The sequence below is a fragment of the Peromyscus maniculatus genome, chromosome 5, assembly GCF_049852395.1.
Source record: "Peromyscus maniculatus bairdii isolate BWxNUB_F1_BW_parent chromosome 5, HU_Pman_BW_mat_3.1, whole genome shotgun sequence".
NCBI lineage: Eukaryota > Metazoa > Chordata > Mammalia > Rodentia > Cricetidae > Peromyscus > Peromyscus maniculatus.
In genome coordinates, this window is record NC_134856.1 from 111,801,274 (window position 1) to 111,828,253 (window position 26,980).

The 26,980-nt window shown below is 39.6% G+C and overlaps 1 long non-coding RNA gene across 2 annotated transcripts in view; it reads right to left on the bottom strand.

Annotated features, from left to right (window-relative positions):
- Nucleotides 1-26,980, bottom strand: part of LOC143273448 (uncharacterized) — a 136,792-nt gene that overhangs the window by 39,682 nt on the left and 70,130 nt on the right. The window lies entirely within an intron of this gene.

Consider the following 26,980-nt stretch of genomic DNA (forward strand, 5'->3'; position numbering starts at 1 on the left):
GTGGATAATTTAAAAGGAACATTTTCCATTTCACTGGCTTATTCAAATGTGGATCTTTTGCAATGTTCTCCTATAAAAGATAAGAAAAAGGGCTAGATGTAGTGGCAAATACCTGTAGTTCTAGCACTCAGGAGGCAAGTTCTAGACCAGCTTGATCTACACAGTACATCCCAGGGCAGCCAGGGCCATAGAGCAAGATCTCCTCAAAATAAAGTTCCAAGAACACGACACTGATTTAACGAGCATTGATGATAGAGGGATAAGATATGACTCAGCCAATGGTGTACTTCTTAGACTAATGAGGACATTCTGGTGTCAGTGGGAACTTCTGAGTCCACTGAAACCTTAGATGGAATCAGCTTATATTCCCAGAGAGAGTCTGAGCTCTCTAGAAATTTCTGCAGAATCCTAGAGAGTTTTGCATTTCTCTGCTCTCATGAACTTCTCATCATTTGCCTTCCCTACTTCCATTTGCCAATCATTTTACTATTCCAGACACATTTTAAGATACTTTATTCCATGTGATACAGGCATGAAAAAGTTTCTGTCTAAAGAGGGAAACACAGAGGTCACAGCACATTGACATTCTGTATCATTAGGGTGACAACACAGATTCAAAAAGTTTTCTGGTCCCTCTGGGAATTTCTCTTCTATACATCACCCGAGGTCAAATTTCAGCCTCTTCTCACACATCCACTCCCCTCCCCCACTTTTTTTCTACCATCTCTCTTGGGAGAGCAAAGCCCATATCTAGTTTCTCACAGGAAACAGTTTAGATATTTATCTCATTAGCTACTCATTCAATGTCAGACATGCCGTCCTTTGGATGGGAATTCATTGTTCCTAATCAGACTGTCAGGATCTGTCCTTAGAGAAATCCCAACTAGGGATTTCCACCCCAAACTAGGATGGAAACACTGTTTGCACCACCACTGGCAATCCAGTGGTTATTAAAAAGTAGATCCCAGTACTGATAAGCAGAAAAACTCCTTATGAAAGGAGCATCTATCAATTCTCATGTCTTTCTACCAATCAGACATGTCACTTCATGAGGTCCTTCTTGCCTGAGACTACTCAATGCTTTCTCTATATCCAAGGTCTTTTATTGTGTGTGAGCATCCACTCAAGGGCCTAGGCAATAGATGTTTAAGCTGAACTACTTTCTTACCCCCTCCACTTATATGAATTTATCAGTTCCCTTATATGCATCAATCATTGGGCTTATTTTTTACAAAGTGCTCACATTCCATAGTTATTTGCTAAATTTAAATAACATCATTTCATTCTAATATATTTACTAACTGCCTGCAAGGCAGTATGATCTAGAGATGTGCATACCATCTTACACTCAACTTGTCCAAACCCATCCTTGAAAACAGACAAGATACGAAAATGAGGCCTCCCCTCTCCCCGATGAAAAGTGTTTCAAACACATTGCTGCTGCCATTGACAAACTCATACACTGGTTCTGTACAAACCATCTGCCTGTATATATATATATATATATATATATATCTACACCAGCCTCTGGCCTCACTGCCATCATGGAGATTGAGGTGGAGAATGGATGGGAAGCCCAGAAAGAATTCCACCCCCACTGGCTGGCATGTTTGCAAAATACAATCTATGTTCAGTTGCTGGGAAGCCAGAAAATAACAAATGAACTCTATCAAAATAAAACCATTTATTACTGAGAAGCAAAAGACAAGGAGAGAATGCTGGTGAGCAGAGCCCATTCCAGACGCAACTGAGAAGTTGCTGGGGGTGTGTTCATGGTCAGTCATATATGCAGGACTGCCAGAGCTTCCTCCCTATAGCCCCTGGGCCTACATTACTGACTCTTCATCGACCAAAATTGTAGCCCTGGGCAAAGCTGTTGGTTTCCATGTAACTTACTTGTATGACTTTTTCCTTCCTGTTATCAAGTCATACCTCAGTTCTGTCAGGAAGGCTATATAATAAAGCTTCCTGTGTCTGGGGACATGACTCACTAGGTAAGGGCACTTGCGGTCCAGGCATTAGGACCTGCCTGTGGATCCCTCAAACCCACATAAAAGCTAGATGTAGCAATATGCACCTGTGACTCCAGCTCTAGGGAGCAGAGACGGAAGGATTGCAGAGGCCTGGTAGCCTGTCAGCCTAGCAAAGCACCAACAAACACACACACAACAGCCTGATGAGCTCCTAGCTTAATAGGAGGCCCCGTCTCGAAGGAATGAAATGGAGAACAATAGAGCAGCATGCCCAATGTCCTTCTCTGACATCTATACACAAGTACACAAGCATGCCCACCCATGTGTGCCCACATGCATAAAACACTTTCCTCTCCCCTCCCCTCCCCTCCCCTCCCCTTCTCTTCTCTTCTCTTCTCTTCTCCTTTCCTCTCTCTGTCTCCCTCCCTACACACACACACACAGAGAGAGAGAGAGAGAGAGAGAGAGAGAGAGAGAGAGAGAGAGAGAGAGAGAGAGAGAGAGAGAGAGAGTTTCCTTTTATAATATTCAGGAAAGGAAACATTCTTGGAGTCATTATTCCTCAGCTCCCCTGTTTTACAGATTTCATGGCGGGATCTGTGATTCAACACAGGACAAAGCTGTACAAGGAATGAAATGTTGGAAGTGCAATCCCAGAGGGAATGCAGCTTTGGAACAGAGGTTTCCAGGGTTCTTCAAATCACACCAAATGTCAGCCCTAAGATCCGGAAAAGGAAATGAGAAAGAAAGAAGGATCAGCCCCTGGGGATCTGGAAAAGGGGAGAAAGGGAAGGCTGGTTTTCAGGGGATTAGAGAGCAGAAGGCTGGAATTTCATTTTATGTGTAAACTGCAGGAAAAAAAAGTGCCCATGGCAATCAGGAGCAGCTTGTTCTCTTTAGTTCTTCCCAATGAGAGCTTTCACAGGTTCACACCTCAGCTGAACAGACACCATACAGCCAAGCACAGTGGCAAGAGTCTAGCCCTGTTTTAGAGCCCTGTCCCCCCCCCCAATTGCTGGAGATTGTTCCCCGAAACTTCACAGGTTTAGATCACTTCTCCTGGATCCACGGTAGGGGTAGGCTTCAATTCCTAACGCTGTGAGCCGGTGTCAGATCCTAAGAGTCTGCGTGTCTTAACAAGCTCCCAGAGAATCCTTTTGACCCTCCAGGGTAGACCACACTCTGGGTAGTGAGGATCAGCCGAAGCGGGATACTCAAATTTCCCAGTTATCTGCATAGAAGGTGCCGATCTCTCACTTCTCATACTCACATTTCCTCATGGGAGAGTTATACTCAAATACAACTTGGGGAGCTTCCTCTCAAAAGATGTTTGTTGCTTTTGGCACAGTCACTATTTTAAAAATATTATTTAAGCTGTTTGAGAATAATAACAGAAATTCAAAGCACTGAAAGCATCTGGAACAGGAGGCAGTTCCAAACCACAAAGCAAGATTCTTGCGGCGATGTTAGCACTGACTTGGGGACTTCTGTGAGACTGAATCATCCTGCATTCCTGAAGGGCCCATGGCTCTGCCCATGCCACTGAAGTTGGCACTACTTTAAGGAACGAGTTCCAGTTTCTTCATTACTAAAAAGAGCGCAGTCAGCGTCAATTCTAAGATTCCATAATTTTAGCCATGCGCAAACCTGGACAGACCATGTGGAAGGATGGATGGAGCACCATTGTTCTTTCTTGGGTCTGTCTTCCCTGAAGGGCACATCTATGTGCAGCAAGCAAGCAAACAAGCAGAAACAGTGACTCCCCTGGTCACTGAATGTCCAGCAGTGTGCTTCTCAGTCCAAACCATCACAAACACAATTGTGTAAGTGCCCTAAACTCGACTCACTTCATAGCTATTCAGGGAACTACATGATCATTAAATGTATTGAATCACTGATAAATACAGACAGCTGAGGTCTAACTATTCTTTTTAAATATGTGGAAGTAAAAGATTTTATTCTTTTACCTTTTTTTTTTTTTTTTCGAGACAGGGTTTCTCTGTAAAACCTCAGCTGTCCTAGAACTCGTTTTGTAGACTAGGCTGGCCTTAATTCAGAGATCGACCTGCCTCTGCCTTCTGAGTGCTGGGATCAAAGGCCTGTGCCACCGTGTTGGGTTCAAAACTATTTTATTTAATATTCATACATGCATATAATGTGTTTGGATCAAATCTACCCCCATTTCTCCCTCTTTTATCCCACTCTCCAAACAGTTCCCCTTCCAACTTCTTGTGTTATCTTTCTATTGCTTTCCAGTTCAGTAAAGAGAGGGAGGGACAGAGAAAGAGGATCCTGGAGCTTGATGGCTACCAGCCTAGTGCTAGGTACAGTGAGACACCATGTCCTGCAAGAATGAGATGGTGAACAAGATTTCAACACCCAAGTCTTCCTCTGGCCTCCCTACTTGCACACACACGCACACACACTCACAAAAATACAAGAAATGAAATAAAATACTGGTATCTTTCTCATCATCACTTTGGTTACACTTCTGTCATTAAAATTTAAGCCTACATTTTTTTTTTAATTTTTTAAAATCTAGAATTTGTAGCCATCCTAAGAATTGAGGAATAATTTGAGCGAACAGCACATTAGTGTTGTCTGTTAACAGGCTAATCTGTAAAAAGCCATAAATTGCAAATGTTCACAGCAGTGTAGAAACTTTCACTGGTGCTTCAGCACATTCTGCCTTGTCTGGAGCAGATTTCACGACACAGCTCACAACAGGACACAGCCGCCGCCGTCACACACAGGTGGTTAGCCTTCAGGAGACATTGCCATTTCTGACAGTTCCAAAGCTGTTTCTGTCCGTTTTAAGGAAGAAACATCAAATCTTTCTGAGACCAGTGATACTATAAATTCAGAATGGGCTCTGCAATTAGCCAGTACCAACCACAGACTCCAACCAAGAATGGAAGTGTCATGCAATAATTTACAATCTAACCGACCCTGTTGACCAAAACTGGCTCCCAGTGAACTAGCCAGAGACTAGAGGGTAGCCTTTCCATTGTGTAGTGAAAAGGAAAAAATGTAACCCAGAAATGGCACAACTCATCCAGGAAAGAACATTTTTAAGATGAAAACCTAGAAAAACATTTGTACTTGTGATAGCAAATATGTCAAGGAGCAAATATCTCTTTTTGGAACTAAGCTATTTTAATGGGTTTATAAAAGATAGAATTTTAGAGAATCATAGAATAATATGTTTCAGTGTATGTATTATATAATGTTCATTTCAGGAAAAAATGTATGTATTTGTTCATTTTTCCATTTCTCGATGGTAAAAAAAAAGCCTTTTGAACCATGCAGAGCCTTGTTGTTCCACAGGGTCACCCCACTCTGCTATGCAGTAGCACACTACTGTCACACCAGGTACCCATTCATCAAGGTAAGGGACCATTGCAAAAGCACTCCAATCCAGGCAGGTACCTGTTCATCAAGGTAAGGGGCTATCACTAAAGAGCGCCAATGTTACAGTTATTGAAGTAAATAATCAAAATATATTTGTCAGAGTGCCCAGGAGAAGTTGTGTTTATATTGAATTCAAGATAACTTATTAAGTAGTAACCCCTAAACAGGTTCCTAACAATACAGGTTGTGGGAATAACTTACCACATCCTGATACACACACACACACACACACACACACACACACACACACAAATACAGGAAAATGAATGAGTGTGTCACCAACAGGAGACTGAGGTAGTTCTTTTTCTCTGGCAAACATATTTCTAGGAGAAGATTCACCAGCGTGGAAAGCTCAAGAAAACTGAGAAATAAATTCTCTGCTTTCTATAAATGTACCATTATTCTAGCTCTGGCTTAAACAAAAGCTGCTAACAGAAAGCTAATAGTCATAAAAAAAAAAAAAAAAAAAAAAAAAAAAAAAAAAAAAAAAAAAAAAAAAAAAAAAACAAAACATGCTGAGAAGCATAGGCTTGTCTACTCAGGCTTACCTTTCTGTAATTCTGTGGTTGATCTTCCTGGAGTACATTCCTGCAAATTCTAATGTACTTTCTGTGAGCCTCATAATGTCCACCCACAGGGTAGAGGGGGAGAATCACTGCCCTCAAGTTTCCCTCTGACCTCCACAACACACATAGGTTAACAGAACAAATACATCACGATAGGAAAAAGCGAACAGAAGCAAAAGAGCCCGAGAAATTCACAAGAAATAGATATAGACTCAGAGACCCATTCATTCACACACTCAGGAATCCCATAAAAAAAACCCACAAAACTGAGCGTCACACTATATATGCAAAGGAATTGGAAAAAAAGGGGGGAGAGGGAGAGAGAGAGAGAGAAAGAGAGGGAGGGAGGGAAGGAGGGAGGGAGAGAGAGAGGGAGGGAGAGAGAGAGGCCTGAGACAACATTATGGGACAAAAACCAAACCAAACAAACACAAACTGTCTCCAAATTATGTCCTTGAGTTAATTTTCTGTTGGCCGTCTACTGCTGGGCGTGCAGCCTACCCTTAGGAGTAGTTTGTTTTCCCAGTGAGACTTCTTTGGGGGAAAATAAATTTTCGTTAGCAAGTGGTTATCAGTTGGAGACAGATTCTGGATTAGGGTTAGGGGCATGTGTCCACTTTTCCATTCAGCTCTAGGGCCCCATCTGGTGCAGCCCCCTGCAGGCCTTGTGAGAGCGATCTCAGTCTCTGTAAGTCCCTGTGTGCGCCGGTTCTGCTGTGGTTAGAACATGCTGTTTTCTTATTGTCCTCCACCCCCTCTGGCTCTACCCTCTTTCTGCCCCCCCCCCCCCCCCCCCCCCCCCCGCCTTGAGTAGGATTCTCTGAGCGATGAGGATGATTTAATGGAGACATCCTGTTTGGGGTGAATGTTCCAAGACCTCCCTGTCTGTGGATCTCTAGATTTGTTCCCATCTGCTGCAGGAGGGCATCTCTGATGATGGCTGAATAAGGCATGGATGTATAGCAGAATGTCATTAGGAGTCTTTTTGTTTTCCCCTAGGTACATGAGCTATCTAGTCTCAGGTTCTTGGTCATCCAAGCAGTGTCCAGTATGGGTTCTATCTCATGTAGTGGGCCTTAAGTCAAATCGGATATTGGTTGGTTACTTACACAAGCTTTATACCACCATTGCTCTGGCATATCCTGCAGGCGGTACACCACTGTAGATCAAAGGATTTGGGGCTGGGCTGGTGTTTACATTTCTCTTTTGGTAGCATGCAGAATGCTTTTCTATAACAAAGATGCTAGAATGTAGGAGTAAAGGATCTATGTAGCACCAGCTCCACCATTCCATGTTCAATGCAGTGTGTAGGTGTCATCTTCAGCAACAGGGATTTCAGTGAGTTTATGGAGAGCAACCTACAGTCTAAGCAATAGCCTGGGTTGTTTGAAGTTTAACATGGGACCCTCTGGCTGACAACTCAATTAGATGTAACCCAATCTCAGTATTGGAAGCTTCATTTGATGACAAGAAATGGCCAGTTGGAGGTCTGTCTCTCCCATTTTTTTTTTATCAATTTTATTTAGCTCGCCCTCATATATGTATATATTTTACAAAGCTTCTACTATATTGTTTCCATACTACTCCTCATATGCCCCTTAATTTTAGCTATCTCTTCCCCTATTCCCTTCCTCATCTCCTCTTCCCTCCCCTTCCCTGCTTGATCCTCCCATTACAGTCCCCTGCCCCAAGTCCATCCACAACTATCTATTCCATTTCCTTTTCCTAGGGAGATCTATCCGTGGCCAACCCCCAGTCCCTTACTCTTACTAAACCTGACCTCTGTGGTTCTATGGATTGTAGCTTGGTTACCTTTGACTTACAGCTGATATCCACATATAAGAGAATACATACCACATTTGTTTTTCTGGGTCTGGTTACCTCACTCAGGATGATTTTTTTTTCTAGTTCTATCCATTTCCCTGTGCATTTAATGATTTCATTTTTTTTAAAGCAGCTGAGTAATATACCATTCTATAAATGCACCACATTTTGTTTATCCATTCTTTGGTTGTGGGAAATCTAGGTTGTTTCAAATGAATAGAGCAGAAATGAATATGGTTTAGCAAATGTCTCTGTAGTAGGAGGAAATGTCCCATGAGTTTGTAAACTTTCTGTTATTTCTGTTGTTGATTTGCAGCTTTAATATGTGGTGATCTTATAGGATGCAGGGAGTTATTTCAATTTTCGTGTATCTGTTGAGACTTGCCTTGTGTCTGAGTGTATGAGGTTTTGGATAAAGTTCCCTGAGCTGCTGCATAAAAAGTATATTCTTTTGTGTTTGGGTGAAACATTCTGTAAATATCTGCTAGGTCCATTTGACTTATGACGTCATCTAACCCCGCCCCCCCTTGTCTTCGCCCTCCCCCCCCCCCCATTTCTTTTTAAGTGTTTATCTGGATGACCTATCTATTGGCAAGAGTGGTGTGGTAGTTTGAAAGAAAATGGCACCCATAGAGAGTGGCACTATTAGGAGGTGCGGCTTTGCTGGAGTAGGTGTGGACTTGTTGGAGAAAGTGTGTCACTGTGGAGGTGGGCTTTGATGTGTCCTATGCTCAAGCTATGCCAAGTGTGGAAAACAGTTCACTTCCTGTTGCCTACAGATCAAGATGTAGAACTCTTGGCTCCTTCTCCAGCACCATGTCTGCCTGTATGCCACCATGAAGATAATGGACTAAACCTCTGAAACTGTAAGCCACTCAGAATTAAATATTTTTCTTTATAAGAGTTGCTGTAGTCATGGTGTGTGGTGGTAATCTAATTGTACTGAAATGTGATTTTGATTGTATGTTAATAAATAAAGTTGTCCGGGGGTCAGAGCTATTAGAGCCATAGCAAGAGTGTGGCGGTGGTGGCACACGCCTTTAATCCCATAGATCTCTGTGTGTTCAGGGATACAGCCAGCATTGGAGACATATACCTTTAAGACCTAGGGGGCTGTACATTCAGACAGTGACGAGGCAGTCACGTGTTTGGGTTTACAACCAATGAGAAGGCAGAACAAAATACTATAAATAGATGAACAGACAGGAAATAGGTCTCTTTCGGGAAGCTGGGACACCGCAGGCGGAAGGGTGAGATTTTAGCTCTGAGCTCTGACCTCTCGGCTTTCTCTTTTACATTGTTTCCGTGTTTCTTATTTAATAAGACGGTTGGTTACATCTACAATGGTGTCTCTTCACAGCAATAGAAACCCCAACTAGCACAAGTAGGGTATTAAAGTCACCACTATCAATGTGTGTGTGGGGGGTCATATGTGTCTTAAGGTGTAGTAGTATTTCTTTTATGAAATTGGGTGCTTTTGTGTTTGGTACATAGATGTTAAGAATTGCAATGTTGAGCTGGGTGGTGGTGGCGGCACACACCTTTAATCCCAGCACTTGGAAGGCAGAGGCAGGCAGATCTCAGTGAGTTCGAGGCCAGCCTGATCTCCAAAGTGAGTTCCAGGACAGCCAGGATGATTACACAGAGAAACACTGTCTTGAAACAACGACAACAACAACAACAACAAAAAAAAGGAGTTGCAATGTCCTCTTGTTGGATGTTTCCTTTGATGATGAGTATATAGTGTCCTTCCCTATCTCTTCTGATTAGTTTTGATTTGAAGCCTGTTTTGTCAGGTATGAAAATAGCTGACCAGCTTCTTAGGTCCAAGCTTTGCTTGGAATAGCTTTTTCAGTCCTTTTACTTTGAGGTGATGTCTATCCTTGATGTTAAGGTGTATTTCTTGGATTCAGCAGAAGGATGGATTCTGTTTGCACATGTGTTCTGCTAGCTATTATCTTTTTATTGGGGAACTGAGACCACTGATGTTGAGAGATATCAATGATCAGTGTTGTTGGTTCCTGTTATTTTGTTGCTGTTGATGATGATACTTGTGCGTGTGTGTGTGTGTGTGTGTGTGTGTGTGTGTGTGTGTGTGTGTGTTTCCTTTCTTGATTTGTTGGTCTGTGATTATTCATTCCCTGTGTTTTCTTGGGCATGGCTAATCTCTTTAGGCTGGAATTTTCTTTCGAGTGCCTTCTGTAGGTCTGAATTTGTAGATAGATATTGCTTAATTTTGGCTTCATTGTGGAATGTCTTATTTTCTTTATCTATGGTCATTTAAAGTTTTGCTGGTATAGTAATCTGGGCTGGTATCTGTGGTCTCTTAGAGTATGTAGAACATTTTTCTAGGCCCTTCTGACTTTTAGAGTCTCAACTGAGAAGGTATTATTCTAACAGGTGTTCTTATAACAGGTCTGCCTTTATATGTAACATGATCTTTTTCCCTTGCAGTTTTTAATATAGAGACGTATTATCCTGGCTGTTATTGTGTTTTTACACTGGTGTCTGGGCATTGCGTTTAGAATGATTGTAATTCTAGGTGCTGATATCTGGTTGTTTCTTTGTTGGGTGGGTGTTTTGTTTTTAAGAGGGTGTGGTGGCTGTGTGTTGCCTGTCAGGGAATTTTTTTGAGATCCTGCCAAGTGTGTCTACTGTGGGTTCTGGGTAGAATGTGTTCCTAGGTATTGAGACACTTAGGAATGGGAATGGGCTACAGTGGGTGGGGAGGGGGATGGTGAGTCCACAGGAGGGAGGAAAGCAGGGTGCTTCATCAGCCTCTGCTTAGTCCCCTGTGAGTGGGGCAGAGTATGATGAGGGGCCACAGCAGAAGGTCTGCTATGGATTTGGAGGAGATGAAGGAGAAGTGAATATTTGCCATTAGCCTGCCTGTCCCTGGCTGACCTAGCCTATGGGTTCCCAGGGCAGCAGAATTTTTAAAAAATGCAAATTCCCTGAAATAACATTTTAAAAAATTTATGAAATTCCTGAAGAATGTTTTAATTTTATTTATTTATTGAGACAAAGTCTCACTGTATAGCTCCAGTGTCTTTGGACTCATAGCAATCCTTCTGCTTCAGCCTCTGAATTGCTGAAATTGCAAGAATGACACCCAGCATAGCAGGCTCCAATAATTTCTTTCTTTTCTTTGTTCTTGCAAAATTTCATACATGTGTATAATGAATTTCAGTCACTTTTACTACCATTACCTGTTTTTTTTTTTTTTTTTTTTTTGTCTGCTGAGGCCCTTCCTCCCAGGCAGCGTCCCTCTTACTTCCCTTCCATGCCCTTTTGTTTGTACGACTCACTGGGTTTCATTAGGGATGCTTGCTTGAGCAGGGGTGGGAGGTTATTTACTGGAGCATGGGCAGCTTCTCAGTTGAAGAATGTGACACTTTGACTAGTGTGTCTCTGCATTAATCACCACCTGCAGCACTAAGAGTCTTTCAGGAAGGCTGAAATCCACACTGGCCTGAGTCACTCACATAATTAGAAGATAACCTGACAACATGTCCATTAGCAAAACAATAGTAGGTTCCCCTCTGGGTCTTATGATCTCCCCAGTCATAGGCTCTTGCCCATGTTTCTAGTGCTAAGCCTGAGTTCCCTCTTGTGGAATGAGACTCACAGACAATCAGGAGGTGATTGATTACTCCACTCATGCCACTGTTGCACTGGTGGACACATCTTGACTGGCAGGTTAGTATTGTAGCTAGAAAGGCGAATGGCTGGATGGATCTTCTCCCTCAGCAGTCTGCCTCCCACCTTCTAGCATCCCAAAAGCCAGCCAACAAGGAAAAAAGCTTCCATCTCAGTTCCAGATTAATTTCATGGTGTTTTAATATCTGAAATGTATGATTGGTGTCTTCAGCAATAGGGTCTAACTATGGAGTTCTAGTGTGTCACAGTATCAATGGCCTGTATTGTTTGGGAGGAGTCTTCTGTAGTTTTCCTAAACAACAACTTGTAGGAAGGTATCCCATGTTTGGAACTGGGTTTTATTCATTTCATATCCCATGGTTTTTTTGAGAATCAACCCAGATCCAGAAAGACAATGTTGGCTCTTATGTATAGATTCTAGCTATGAATTCTTAGAATTTTGTGTTTAACTTGAAGTCCTGTGGAGACCAGGAGGATAGCAAGGAACAATTAAATGGGGAGGGGGAAAAGAGGCCTCAAGGAAGAGGGGAATAGTAAAACACTTTTGATGTGAAAGTAGGGTGGGGGAGAATGCAGTGGAAAGAGTTAAGCAGGAAGTGGGAGAAGTAGAAGAGAGGGTAAGGGAGTGAGAATCAAAACTATTGATGTATGAGAAAATCATTAGAATCTAATAACTTCTTTTAAAAAAATAATTAAAACATTACTGTAAAGAACATGCAAATAATAAACATCATGTAAGTGAGATTAGCCTCACCCAAAATGTATACATCTCAGTGAACATCTGTACAGTTGTAGTAGCCATTCTGAGGCTGTAGTGCATTCTTATAGAATTTCAATATCAAAAGTAGAAATTATACCAAATTATATGGTTGTCAGAGTCACTAGTAGATTTTATAGTTTACCAGGTTAGCTCACATTACTGATAAGCTTTATATACTTCATTACACAAATATAATGCACATTTATTTAATTTTCTGGCCCAAATTGATAAGTAGAAAATTTTTGAGTCTGCTGAAAGAACAGTATGTTAACAATTTCCTAAGTTAGGAGTAAGATCTATTTAGCCAGAACTGGGGGAGTTCAGCCTGCTAAAAAATTAGAGGGCAAGTTACAAATCACTTTTTTTGTCTTATCAACAATGTTACTTCATTTTCAAAGGAATAGAACAACCATGCTTTCTGATATATTTTAAGAACATTTTATTTTTAACAGCCCTTAGCATGCCCAGAGGCTCTTTCTTTTCTGTTAATGACGTTGAACACACAAATTGTCTGATGTAAAGATGTGAAGGTGGAGTGTGTGGGGGGCTGGTTTATTCCATGTGTACTTATAAGCAGAAGACCTGCCATCATTGTGCTTTCCTCACAGCAGAGTGTAACCAGAAGTTTCTCTCCCATACACCAATCCCCAATAACCATTCAGAGATTTAGTATTAATTATAAATGCTTGGCTGATGGCTCAGGCTTATTATTGGTTACTCTTACATTTAAATTAATCTATTTCTATTAATCTATGTATTGCCACGTGGCCATGGCATTACTGATCTGCTGATGTCTTGCTTCTTGGGCGGCTGGATGGTGTCTCCCCTAACTCTGCCCTTCTTCCCCTCTATCTCTGTTTGAATTTCCTGCCTGGCTCTTATCCTGCCTTGTCATTGGCCAAAGAAGCTTTATTTATTAACCAATGGGAGCAACACATATTCACAGTGTAGAGAAGGACATCCCATATCATTTGCCCTTTCAGTCTAATCATAAAGAAAGGTTTTAATTTTAACATAGTAAAATTACATATAACAAAAGAGTTATCAAGTAAGAATTATAGTCATAATATTTAGTCTATTTATATTTGGTAAAAGTAAAGAAAATATTTTATCTTCTATCTTATCTTTGTGAGTTTCCCAACAGCTGCCTGCAAGATGGAGCCAGCTGCCAACCACCATGAGCTAAGCTGAGTGGTGGGTTCCCACAGTCTCTCACATGGGCTGCAGTACAGAGAGGCTTCTCCCAGCCCCTGCTTGTGGGCTTAAGCTATCAACACAAGCTCTACCAGCATGCTGCCTGGTGTTTAGGGTTTTGCTCATGCAGAAAAAAAGGGTTAAAAATGCACAGTAACGACAGATTCAAACAAAAACAAAACAAAACAAAAAACTTTAAATGGATTGCAGTGTGTTTAAAAATATACATAGGCTTGGAAGAGAGAGAATAAAAAGTGTAGCAACAATCATAGATTTTAAAAAAATAACTTAAAAATAAAAAAATAAAGTCTTTAAAAAGAAAATAAAGTAATGTAAAGAAAACGAGGCATGTGATGATGGAAAATACAGAGAGAGTCTGGATTATGTATGTTATTGTGTTTTCTTTAGTTTTTTTTTTTTAAACTGTTAATGAGCTGACTGCTGAAAGTCATTTGATTGTGAGGACTGCTAGGTTGATCCAACAAATATATTTTAAAAATATCTTGACTTCAAATTTTGAGTCTAGGGATGTGTCACTTTAGGAAGGAGGTTCTGCTTTTGTTTCCACAGAAGATGAGAGTCTGTGGATTCATTCTGGGTTAAGAAAGATCAGGTTTGATCAAGGAAGACTCTCTGAAAATTCTGATTATAGACATGGAAAAATAACCCAAAGTAACTACAAGATACATGACATATATTTTACCTGCTCAAACATAAAATAAAAAATTATCTTTGGCTGGCTTGTATACAATAAACAGTTTATATTTATGTTAATACAGATATATATGTTACCTTTAAAAGTTTATATATTTTTAGAACAATGAAACCAGACGCCAATAAAAATAGATGGCCCAGATGATTCAAAATTTCAGTACATCTCTTTTACAGTTTCATCTGAGCTCTACATCCAAAATATCTTCAAGGATGCTGGCTGAGTTGGTCCAGTCATGCAAAATATTCCAGTCAGGACTTGGACCATAATTTTCTAAATTTTTTCAGGATCCCCATAAGATTACCAGCACCCCCAATCAACAGTAAATAGTCTAGATAACTACACCCAAATTCCCAAAATATTGTTTATGAATGTTTGTTTTCATTTAAGGGGGGTTGGCTATAAATTGTTATTGATTCTAATCAATCTCTTTCTAAAGAAGAAAGGAAGATATGATATAGAAATGATGGGGAAAAGTGCTGTGGGATGGTCTGTATGTCAAATTGCTCTGATTGGTCAATAAATAAAACACTGATTGGCCAGTGGCCAGGCAGGAAGTAGGTGGGACAAGGAGAGAGGAGAATTCTGGGAAGCGGAAGGCTGAGGCAGAGAGACACTGCCAGCCGCCACCATGACCAGCAGCATGTGAAGACGCTGGTAAGCCACCAGCCACATGGCAAGGTATAGATTTATGGAAATGGATTAATTTAAACTATAAGAACAGTTAACAAGAAGCCTGCCACAGCTATACAGTTTGTATGCAATATACGTTTCTGTGTTTACTTGGTTGGGTCTGAGCGGCTATGGGACTGGCGGGTGACAAAGACTTGTTCTGACTGTGGGAAAGGCAGAAACACTCTAGCTACAGAAAAGAGTAGATTATTATGATAGAAAAATAGAAAAAAGATAACAACTGTTAATCTCAAAATATTTTACATTGATATGGATTTTATTTTATTGACACAAATTTAAAGTCAATTTTGTTATACTGTATGTATATTTCTACTCTTGTTTAAAGTATTGTACTTATGCAGCTCATTTAAAAATGTAATATATAATTACATTATAATTATATATAATTAAAAATACAGATTAATAGTCATCTATTAAGTCAAACTTATAGCCATATTAGTTAGGTTTTCTAGGTATACAAAGATATTTCAATTAGATATATAATCTTCAAACACTTCAAAGACCTATAGAATATGGCATTTAAAATGTTTTAAGAACTTAGACTTTTTCAACAGTGAGACACATTTACTCCTGGAAGCACCAATTACTTCAAAGAGGATTATGGGCATTGAAGAAACTCCTAATGGAGTTTGTTTTTAATATGGTAAGGCTAGCCATTTGGGCAAGAAACTGTTTTTGCCTGGACTGCTTGACTACTAGTATGTTATATAAACTGGACATGCAGGACCCATAAGAAAGTGACCACTAAGCTTTGCCAAAACAAAGCAGGATGGTCTTTCAGGTTCCTGCTTCACAGAAGAAACTGCCAGACATTCTGCAGGACACAGAAGAAAGCAACTGGCAAATTTTGCCAATATAGGTGGGACAGTCCTTCAAATTTATTGCTTCACTAAAAAGTCTACCAGATACTCTAGGCCTATAGGCTAAAGATGGATGCCTCAACATTACAGGTGACTGTCCAGGCAGCCAGATGTCTCTGTCATTTCTAGAGTTTTGGAAGTTGCTTACAATTCATTTCCTGTTTACTCAGGTAATATTATATCCTTCTGGGGTCTTTGATGGAGTTGAAGACTAGATAGTTATAATTAAAGTTTTCCTTAGTTATGATAAAAGGTAAGTAGATGTGAAACTTTAGACTCACCAAGATAAGATAGATAATAGAGTGTTTTCTCTGATTTTGTCAAATACAAATAGACTAGATAGTGTAACTATGATTCTTACTTAATAACTATTTTGTTGTATGTAATTTTATTATGTTAAAGTTAAAGCCTTCCTTTTTATTAGACAAAAAGAGGGACGTGCTATGGATTATGTTTATTGTTAATAAAAAGATGACAGGCTTGCAGCTGGGCCGGAAGTTGGGCAAGAAAGCCAAACTGAGGATGCTGGGAAGGAGAAGGGTGGAGTCAGGAGTCACCAGCCAGATGCAGAGGAAGCAAGATGAGAATGTTGTACTGAGAAGAGGTACTAAGACATGTGGCTAAAATAGATAAGAATTATGGGTTAATTTAAGAGTAAGAGCTAGTTAGTAATAAGCCTGTGCTACTGGCTGAGCATCTTTAGTTTATGTAGGCTCTGAGTGGTTATTCAGGAACTGGTAGGCAGCAGAAAACTGTCTGATTACAGAGAATTGTTCATCACCACACACCATTATAGTGTTCATACAGAAGAAATGCTCATTATCACAAGTGTTATAGGTTTCATATAGGAGAATTGTTCTTCACCACACACCATTATAGGATTTATATAGGAGAACTGTTTATTACTACACAGTATTATAGGGTTTGTATGCAGTATTATAGGGTTTGTGCAGGAGAACAATGGGACTTGGTGAAAAGCATAGCAGGGATTTCCATTAGAAATAGAAGCTTCCCTCATATCTCATCAAAGACTAGAATGTGGCTTTTAATTCAGTATTATAGAAAGCAAAACAGGCCTGAGTCCATGGTGTCTATTTTCAATTCTGGAGGCACACAGTCCTTAAGCAGACAGAGCCAGCCAGAGTTAATGGAGACCTAGGGATCAAAGAAAGAAAACACCTTACAGTGAAATAATTTCCCATAGGTTTAAATGCAGAACAATTAAAACTCAAATTTTTATTACTCACTAAATGAAATATGTAGCCTTTCCCCCTTAAGGTCAAATATGCAATATTTTGGAAAACAAATCATATGAACATGATTACAGAGAACAGAGGAAGCCATAACTTTCCCCAATTATAAAAAAATATAAGTCAGATGACTGTATCTTTGTAATGGTGGTGGCAGCGTGTGGCAGTGCTGAATTGAGCTCCAAATACAGTATTTAGGAGAAGGCATAGATTAAAAGAAGTCTGCATAAGGCAGGGAATAACCACATGGATATTATTATTATTATTATTATTATTATTATTATTATTATTTTGTTGTTGTTTTGGGGATAGGATTTCTATGTGTGGCCTTGGCTGTTCTGGAACTCACTTTGTAGCCTGCTGGGATTAAAGGCATGCATTACAGCTGTCTGGTGGATTATAATATTTCCTATAAATTTTATTGCTTCCCAAAGACACACTTAACATTATGTATTTTCATATTATCTACCTACATCCATCAAGCCAAATGTCATGAAGTCAGCAAAGATGCCTTCAGTTAATTGCTAATAGAGAAAGAATCTGTGCTGTGATAAGATGTCAGAAACCAAACTATCTAGAAAATCAGTCTGGAAATATTTTATACAATGTCTTTGCTTTTGTAAGTCTTTGTGGAAAATATTATAATTTGAAACATACTTCAAACCTGACATGAGTAAGTTGAAAGTAAAAGGACAGGAAAATAATACATCATATGAACATTTATAATTAGTACAAGTGACCATGTTAGTATCAGATATGGTAGAATTCACAGAAAACAAAATTTCTAGTGATGGAGAATGATACTACATAAATGACCCATTAATAAATGTAGCAATCTTAAATTTATATGCACCAAACAACAGTGTTGCAAAATGCAAAAAGTGTAAACATATAGAACTAAAAGGGAAGCAGGCACATCTACAAATAAATGGAAAGAAGACCATGGTCCTTAGGTCACTTACATGTGGGAGACATTGAACCAACCATACAAATTTAAATTACTTTATTTCCTTCCTTTCTCACTCATTCTCTCTTTTCCTCATCTATTGAAGTCTCCTTCCATGTATTCTAGAACTGTTTTATTGGTCAAGGTTAAACAACAACAACAACAACAACAACAACCAAAACCATAGTCCCTAGCCTGGAGGAATTCCTGACCATCAGAGGAGACAAATATTTCCAAATCATGATTACATAGATGGAGAACTCTGCCTGAACAAGGGATGCTTCCTGCTCTCTCAAGCTAATTACAGCAGTTATTTGATATGTAAAGGACAATGGAAATGTGACAGTGCAGTTTAAATACCTTAGGAAATCTATAAGGTTGGTGAGTCTTATAGGCAGATTGTGTCTGAAGAAATATGTCAAAATCCCAACTTCTAGTACCTCAAAATTACCTTATTTGGAAATAGGATCACTGTGAATGAAGTTTGTTGAGTTCTAACTGGAGGATATGATCTTAATCCAGTACAAATAATGTACTTATAAGAAAAGAAAAAAAATTATGTTAGGAAGGAGAGATTCTACAGGACTAGACAATACAGTTTCTAAAATCTATGAGTTATGAAAGAGAAATCCCAGGGCCAGGCACTGGGTACCTCCTTATAAGATGTTTGTCAGGGAGGCCCCAGAGGCCTCTATAACAATCCAGGCTCTTGTCATTCCTCTTAGTTGCTCAATGGAACTAGTTCATAAAGTCCTATTGTCAAAGACACCACACACCTTGAATGTAAGATAAAGAGAGATCAAGTGGGAACTGAGTGAGAAGCTTCCTCCCTGCTGGCTGCCTTTCAGTATCAGAAGATGCTACTGTGCAGGCTGTTGGGAAAGAGAAGCATCAATGGTCTTATCCACCAGCTGTGCACCCTACAAATTATAATTGCCCAATGCTGCAATCGTGGCACAACTGTTAAAGGGTTTACCAACCACTCTTGGATTGGATTTGAGGCCTGCTTCACAAGGGAAAGTTCATGCTTGGTACTGTAACCCTAGTTAAAACTCCATGGTTGAGGAGGTCTTAGGCCCTAAGGGGGAACTCACATCAGTTGTTTAGCTAAACTGACATGATGTCAAGTTTCCATCTAAATACTTGTGTTAATACTCATAGACAAATGCTATCTCAACTTTAATCAGAAAACCATCTCTGTAATGAATGCTAGGGAATGCAGAGATACATGGCTATTCAAAGTCTTGATAGTAAGTGATGGTTGAGTGCTTAGTCCTAAATACGTTATTAATATCACCCCTTCTAGACTCAGTGAAATTTTCAGAGGAGTGGGAAAGAAAGAGTCATGGCATCAGGAGATGGGCTGTGAAACACTGTCTTGTGCACATGACACAATCAGTGCAATTATAATCTCACAGCAGTTGCAGCAGCCTGCAATGGGCTTGAACAAGACTGGACCTGTTACCAGTCAATCATGGACTGGGGAGGGGCTCATGAGGCCTTACCTCTCCCTACTTAAATATTGTCTACTGATGGAACCCAAGAGAGATGCAGCCATTATCTTCAGCCGTGAACCCCTGATGAACCCAACAAGCTCCACTGGACAGCTCCAAACCCATGGTCACACAGATGACTCTAGTCAATCTTGGTGATTCAAAAAACAAAACATGACATGAATGTTGGTAAAACACTTGTAGGGAAGTGAAGGGTGATAGTGTTGGGAGTGAGATAAACACATGTTGGTGGTGACAATAATTATATGTGTATGAAAATGCCAAAGGACAAAGTTACCAGAAGGAAGAAAGGAAGGAACAAAGGGAGGGAGGGAAGGAAGGAGGGAGGAAGGAAGGGAAGGAAGGAGGGAGGGAGGGAGGGGAGGAAGGAAGGAAGGAAGGAAGGAAGGAAGGAAGGAAGGAAGGAAGGAAGGAAGAAAGAAAGAAAGAAAGAAAGAAAGAAAGAAAGAAAGAAAGAAAGAAAGAAAGAAAGAAAGAAAGAAAGAAAGACTTGGATACTGGCTTGAACAGAGAAAAGATGATATAAAGATACAGAAATTAGTCATAGGAAGATAAAGAAAGGGGTTGGGAACACAAACTAAAGAAGAGTATAGCTACCAGAAGCTATGAGAGGTAGGGACCTTTCCCTGGAGGGCTTGAGGGAATATGTCCATGCTGCTACTAGCTACAGTTTCATACTTCTGGTTTTCTGAACTGTAAGACAAAAAATAATTTTGTTCTAGGTCATCTTGTTTGTGATACTTGCTACCCAGCCTTAGGAAACCATTGCAATGGGAAAGGAAAAAAAATGCTGAGAATTGAGGGATTATTATGGAAACCATGGTAGATTTTCTGAGAAGTGAAATGTTTTATAATTGATTCAAGTCTTGCATTTTAATAACTGAAGAATAAGAACTGATACGATGTGCAAAGTCATTGGCCAAAACTCAATCCTGGAATGATTTGGTTAAGAGAAAAGTCCATTTCAAAATTACAAAATCAGAAACCAAATAAAAAACAGAACCCCTGAGGAAACAGTTATTGAAGGCCTCTGAATGCCCACACTCTCCTAGGTGCTTTGTGTGAATCAGTGCACTTAACCCTTTATCAGATACCATAGACTTTTATCTCCACATAAGGTAGCTGAGGTGTGGAGAGATGGGTGACTTGCCTAAGGTCCCAATGAGTGAGGAACAGGACTGGGATGAAGGCCAGGCAGTGTGACTCCAGTGATGGTATCATTAACATTGCCACCATCATCCCCTGATCCCACTCCCTGAATACCATTGGCAGCTCACTCTACCATATTCTAAAATGCCATAGATCTTCATAAGTGTGGTAGTTATCCTGGTTGCACATAAAAATATCAGTAGTGCCTCTCATGTGCAAATTGAGCAGCTAAGCATGCAATTACCCAACACTGATTGATGTACAATGCAGGCTTTCTATGTGAAAACAACAGCAAAAGTACATCATGATTGAACCTGACTGACTTAGCCCAAAGACACCATGACATCCTGAAAACCCATGGTGTCTCACCATAGAAAACAGGGACTTATGCTCTCTGTATCCATCCACATTTTGGCCATGGGTAACTGTGGAGGCTGGCAGCTCCCATGGTGAGTACCTTAGTCATTGGATCTGTCTGCATAGACATATAAGAGTAGATTAAGCAGATCAGAATAAAGCTGCTATGAGTTCAGGATCATCTTCAGCAAAATTTTCTCTCTTAGTTAAATTCCTCCTGATCCAGCAAGAAATCTGCTTGCTCTTCCAAATTTACAGTGTAAGTTTGCATATTGGAAACTAGCATCAATGTCAACAGTTTTGTTTGTCTTTCTAAGTATGCTCACCTGAGGGACACAGATGCCCTGTAGTAACAGGAAGGGGGGTTCATGGTCAGGTACAGGGAAGAATTAGGTAATGCAGTGCATGGAGCAATTCAAGTCTTGGTTCAATCATTCATAACTCACACGGCCAGGAGCAAGTCACTTAATTTGTGTGAGCCTCTGTTTACTTATCTATGGATAAAGATGCTGTCCTTTTTGGGTTCTGGAAGGGCAGAATGAGCATGTGAACAACTGAGTTGATATCAATATCTTAGAGAACATTAGTGGATTTAAACACGGCTCTTGAATTGCAGACTGCTCAGTGCAGAGACTAAGAGTTCCCAGTTATGTTATTGTCCCCACTAAGCATTTCCAAGACTAGGAAAATGGAATTACACCATACTAATCTTCTTATCCATGTGATTAAAAAGTCACTTAATCCTCCATCACTAAAAAGTAAATAAAAGTACTGCCATTTATTGCACATAGATTGAACTTCTGGGGGTCCAGGAAACCTGAGGACATTTGACCTTTGTTCTGCATCATGTCAAAACCCATGTCTCCTTTTCTTTATTACCCTGCGTGCAGTGCTGCCACTAATAATTCCCCAGTGTAGCTTTGTAGATGTAATTATGAACGTTTTTATTAAATAAGAAACACAGAGCCAAATGTAGAGTTAAAAGCTCCAGAGGTCAGCGAGCAGTAGCTAAGAGCTGAGACTACAACTGCCTTCTTACCACCTGCTGCCACTGCCATCCTTCCCCTGAGAAAGAGATCTACTTCCTGTGTGTCTGCCTTTTTATTGACTTTCTCTTCTGCCTTCTCATTGGTTGTAAACCCAACTACATGACCTCCTCGTCACTGCCTGACCATACAGACCTCCAGGTCTCAATGGTTGGTATTGAGATTAAAGACGTGTGTCTTCATACTGGTGGTGTCCTTGAACACACAGAGATGTGCCTGCCATGTGGTCGGATTAAGGACGTGTGCTACCACTGCCAGACTTCTGCTAAATGGCTTGCTATTAGCTCTGACCCCCAGGTACTTTTATTTATTAACATACAAATAAAATCACATTTCAGCACAAATAAAATATCACCATATAGCTCCAGGTTACTGCTGATGGACTATGTATTTTTGATAATTCAGCCATGTTCCTGCATTAATATTTAGGAGTATTATAATATCCTTGTAGGAGCAGTGCTATTGTTATCATCATAACACAAATGTACAAACTGTGACCCAGGTAAAGTAGTAACTAGCCCAAAGCCAAATGACTAAGGGAGTTTTAGGTTCAGATTGAACTCCAGACAGTAAGATTTCTCTCTCACATCGTTAACCACTACGTGGGATTGATACAAATAATAAAGCAATGATTCTCAAACCTGAATTCAGCTCACAACATTCTTTCTAGAGAGGTGTGGCTAAGAATTACAAACTTTTTGAAGTGAGTCTCAAGGTCACGCCACAGCAAGAACTGAACTCCAGATTCTTCTGATACAAGTGGTGGACAGGAAACATTCAGCTAAATATTAGGCACCATAGAGAAACTGGTTATTTTAGTATCATTAGCTCCCTGTTATGGAACCAACAATTATGTAAGTTACCTGAGGCTAAATAGCCAGCAAATGGAAGCTTCCAGATTTGAACCTGTATCTTTCAAAGTCTGAGCACTTCAGACTATTCTTATGAGCCTCTCTTGGTCTTTTAGGTTCTCTATAATTATATAATTTCCTTTTTTTTTTCCAGACAGGATTTCTCTGTGTACAGCCCTGGCTGTCCTGGAACTTACGGTATAGACCACCACTGCCTGGCCATAATTTCTTGTCTTTACTAAAAAAAAGGGATTTTCCCCCCAAGATATTATTTCATGACTAGGATTTTAACAAAGGGTTTTGAAATGAAACAAAGGCATCCTAAGAAGTATTATCTTTTCTTTAATTTCCTTTTTATCAAATTAAATTTAGCATACTTTGTTATGAGTGAAATGTTTCAGTGAAATGTTAAGAGCCACAAACTTTACTTAAGTGTTGTGTTAATTATTTATCTCACTACTATGGATAGAGTCTAGGCAAATAACTTAAGAGAATGATTTATTTTGGCTCACAGTTTAGGGAGATACAGCCCAGTATAGTCGAGTCTGCATAAGCTGCAAGACCAGGACCCTCAGGGAGAGAGCTTGCATCAGCTGAGAGACCAGAACCCTCAGGGAAAGATCCAGCCAGGTTCAGAGGCCCACCCACACCAACCCACCTTCCTCTACCTAAGTCCTACTTCCTAGCAGTTTGACAGCCTATGAAAATAGTGCCACTATCTGGGGGGGCAGATATGTATGACTATTCATACACATGAAGACTAACTTTTCAAATCCTAAGAGGTGATTTTATAGCTTAAGGTGGAGTCTCATAGGACTGCAAATTTGGCGAATATTTTGATAAAATATAAGCCACCAGTCACACTCTGAAAACTGGGAGAGAAAATCTTGAATAACTGGTAACTTTTTATACTCTCACTATGAAATATTATACTCTTCTTTATTCAAAGGTACCTTTGAGACCATCTGTCCCAATTCTCTTTTTATTTATCCAAATTTATTTGTTCAGATAAAAGTCTTGAAGGCATATAATACAAAGGCAAATAGGCTGAAACATTCAAATATAGAAAACAAAAATGAAAGAAAGAGATGATTCAGTTAGCAAACTAGAGCTCATGGTTACACTCAGCCATCAGTTCCATCTGTGGTTTCTTAGCAATGAAAACCAGAATGGAAACAGTTATCTGAATGTAACTTATCTCACATTACATAGTATTATCAATAACTAATATCTATAGTAAAGATCAAGTCTCCAGTACAAAACACCGCCCTGGCAAGCATTCTCCTCTTGCCTCCCCTTGAAGGACATTTTTACCTTTCACACAATTCCAGATTGAACAGTAACATCTGCTCAAAAGCAACAGTTTTGAAATTATGTTCTCCTGGGAGCTGTTTGTAGATCCACTTCCCTCCTTACTAAAAACAACCCCAGCAAGGAAAATGTCACAAAGTAAGTGATAACTTTTAAAATCTGTAATTTCTCAAAAATCTGAAGCAATAGAGAAAGGAAAGGAAAATGGATGGAGAGGGGAGATGAAAAGAGAAACGTAAATGTATGTGAATGTTTATAAGCACTTAAAGAAGAATCCCTCAATGAAAATGAATATATAACATACCCAAACTTAAGGGACACAATGAAGGCAGGTCTAAGAGGCAAGTTCATAGCACTAAATGCCTACATAAAAATAATAGGAGCGATCTCGTACTAGTAACTTAACAGCACACCTAAAAGCTCTAGAACAAAAAGAAGAAATCACACCCTAAGGGAGCAGATGGCAAGAAACAATCAAACTTAGGATGGAAATCAATAAAATAGAAACCAAAAAAAAAAATTTACAAAGAATAAATGAAAGAATTGGTTCTTTGAGAAAATAAAAAAGATGGACAAACTCTTAGCAAAACTAACTAAAAGGTGGAGATAATATCCACATTAACAAAATTATAGATGAAAAGGGGGCCATAACAACAGACACCAAGGGAATCCAGAGAATCATAAGAACATACATTAAAAAAAAAAAACTTCACCCCACCAAAGTGGAAAATCTTTTATAAAATGGATTATTTTCTTAATGCATACCCTTTACCAAAGTTAGATCAAGATCACATAAGTAATTTAAATAGACCTTTACTCCCAGGGAAAGGGAAGCAATTAAGAGTTTTCCAATTTTTTAAAAAAAGTCAAGGCCAGGTAGATTTAGCCCAGAATTCCACCAGCCTTTCAAAGAAGAGTTAATGGCAGTAATGCCAAAGAAGAGTTAATTCTACAAAATGAAAACTGAAGGAACATTCCCCAATTAATTTTTAATTAATTAATTAATTAATTTTTAAGATTACACTCATGATATTAATCACATTTGTGGTATTCATAGATTATATTCGCAGTATTCATTCAATTATATATACATTTAATTTTAAATGTCGAATGTCATTTCTTAAAGGGATAGGAGGTCTTAAATACAGGCTTACAGCACAATGTGGGGACCCCGGAGGGCAGAAGTTTGCTACTGATGTTTTACAATCTTGCATCTAAGCTGTTAACATCCATTATTCAGGATACACAGACAAGGAACTTCCCTTAAGCATTCAGGAGGGTGGAACCTGGCAGGGAATTAGCATAGGGAGGATATCAAGGTCAAGGTCTGCAAGCAAGGCAACAGTTACCCAAAATGGGGGCCAGGACCCTGGAGGTCCCCCTTTTATTAAAAAAAATGAGCTTCTGACTTGGGCTGCATGGGACGTTAGCAGGTCACCTTACCTGTCATGGAGATGCCTGCCCAGGCCACACAGGTGCTCTGTCTTAGGTTGGTGAGTGCCCCCCAGGAATTACCCGTCTCTGAATACTCATTATCATAAGGCTCAATTGTGTGTGAGCTGCGTAGTTAATTGCTGCCAAAGATCTCAAAGTGGCACTGGGCTTGCAATCTGTGTGTTCGATACAGAAAAGACCAACAGAGGTCCTATCTCACCCATAGTCAGTAGGCTAAAGGCAACTGAGCCATTCCCTTTCTTAACGAGCCATACTGTATGTTGGAGTCCTTGTAAGATAGTATCCCAAAAGCAACTGGAACTTGAGTTTATAAATTTATAATTTTCAAAGCCAATCGAGATGTATATAACTACTGAATTAGATTTATCATGCCCAATAGAATGAAAGATTAACTAACTGTGGTAGTTACTTTTGTTGCCAGGATCTCCACTGTGCTAGCTGTAGTAAGCAATTATGAAATGGTAATCCCAGAAACAGTAGCAGTGGTGTGCTCCATTGTTATAACAGCAACAGTGACAGCAGCAATGTCAAATTCTCTTCTGGCTTGTGTAACTGGATTTATGTTCAGGTCTTTGATCCACTTGGACTCGAGTTTTGTGCATGGTGACAGATATGGATCTATTTGTAATCTTTTACATATTGAGATCCAGTTATGCCAGCACCATTTGTTGACGACTTTTTTGTCTTTAGTGTTTTCTTTGACTGACGAATCTATTTTCTTTATTGTGTCTTCAATGTCAGAGATTCTCTGTTTCATCTCTTGCAATTGGTTGGTTATGCTTGTTTCTGTAGTTTCTATTCATTTAGTCAGGATTTCTATTTCCAGCATTCCCTCAGCCTGTGTTTTCTTTATTGTCTCAAATTCATTTTTCAGATCTTGGAATGTTTCTTTCATCTGTTTAATTGCTTTTTCTTGGCTTTCTTTGATTTCTTCCCATTTTTTGTTCATTTTTTCTTCCATTTCTTTAAGGTAATTTTTATTTCCTCTTTAAGGGAATTTTTTATTTTCTCTTTAAGGGAATTTTTTATTTCTTCTTTAAGGGCCTCTGTCATCTTCTTAAAGTCATTTTTAGGATTGATTTCTTCTGTTTCTTCTGTCTTGGTATGTTCAGGTCTTGCAGGTGTAGAATCACTAGGTTCTGATGTTGCCATATAGGTCTTTATGTTGTTGCCTGTATTTTTGCACTGGCGTACTCATCTCTTCCTCTGCTTGGTGCAGGTGGTGCCTGTATCTGAGAGTGCCTCTCTTGTTCTAATTTTTAGTCTTGGTTCATTAGGAGTTCTTGGTTAAATTGGTGCTGTTGGGCTGTTTCTTCAGGAACAGCTGATCTCAGTAGGTGAAGTATATACTTATGATTCTGGTGATCTGGTTTGGTGGCTGGGCGGTGCCTTCTTCTGTGTTCTCAGGTCACATTTTGTTCATTCGTCAACTCCTCAGCTGATCTTGT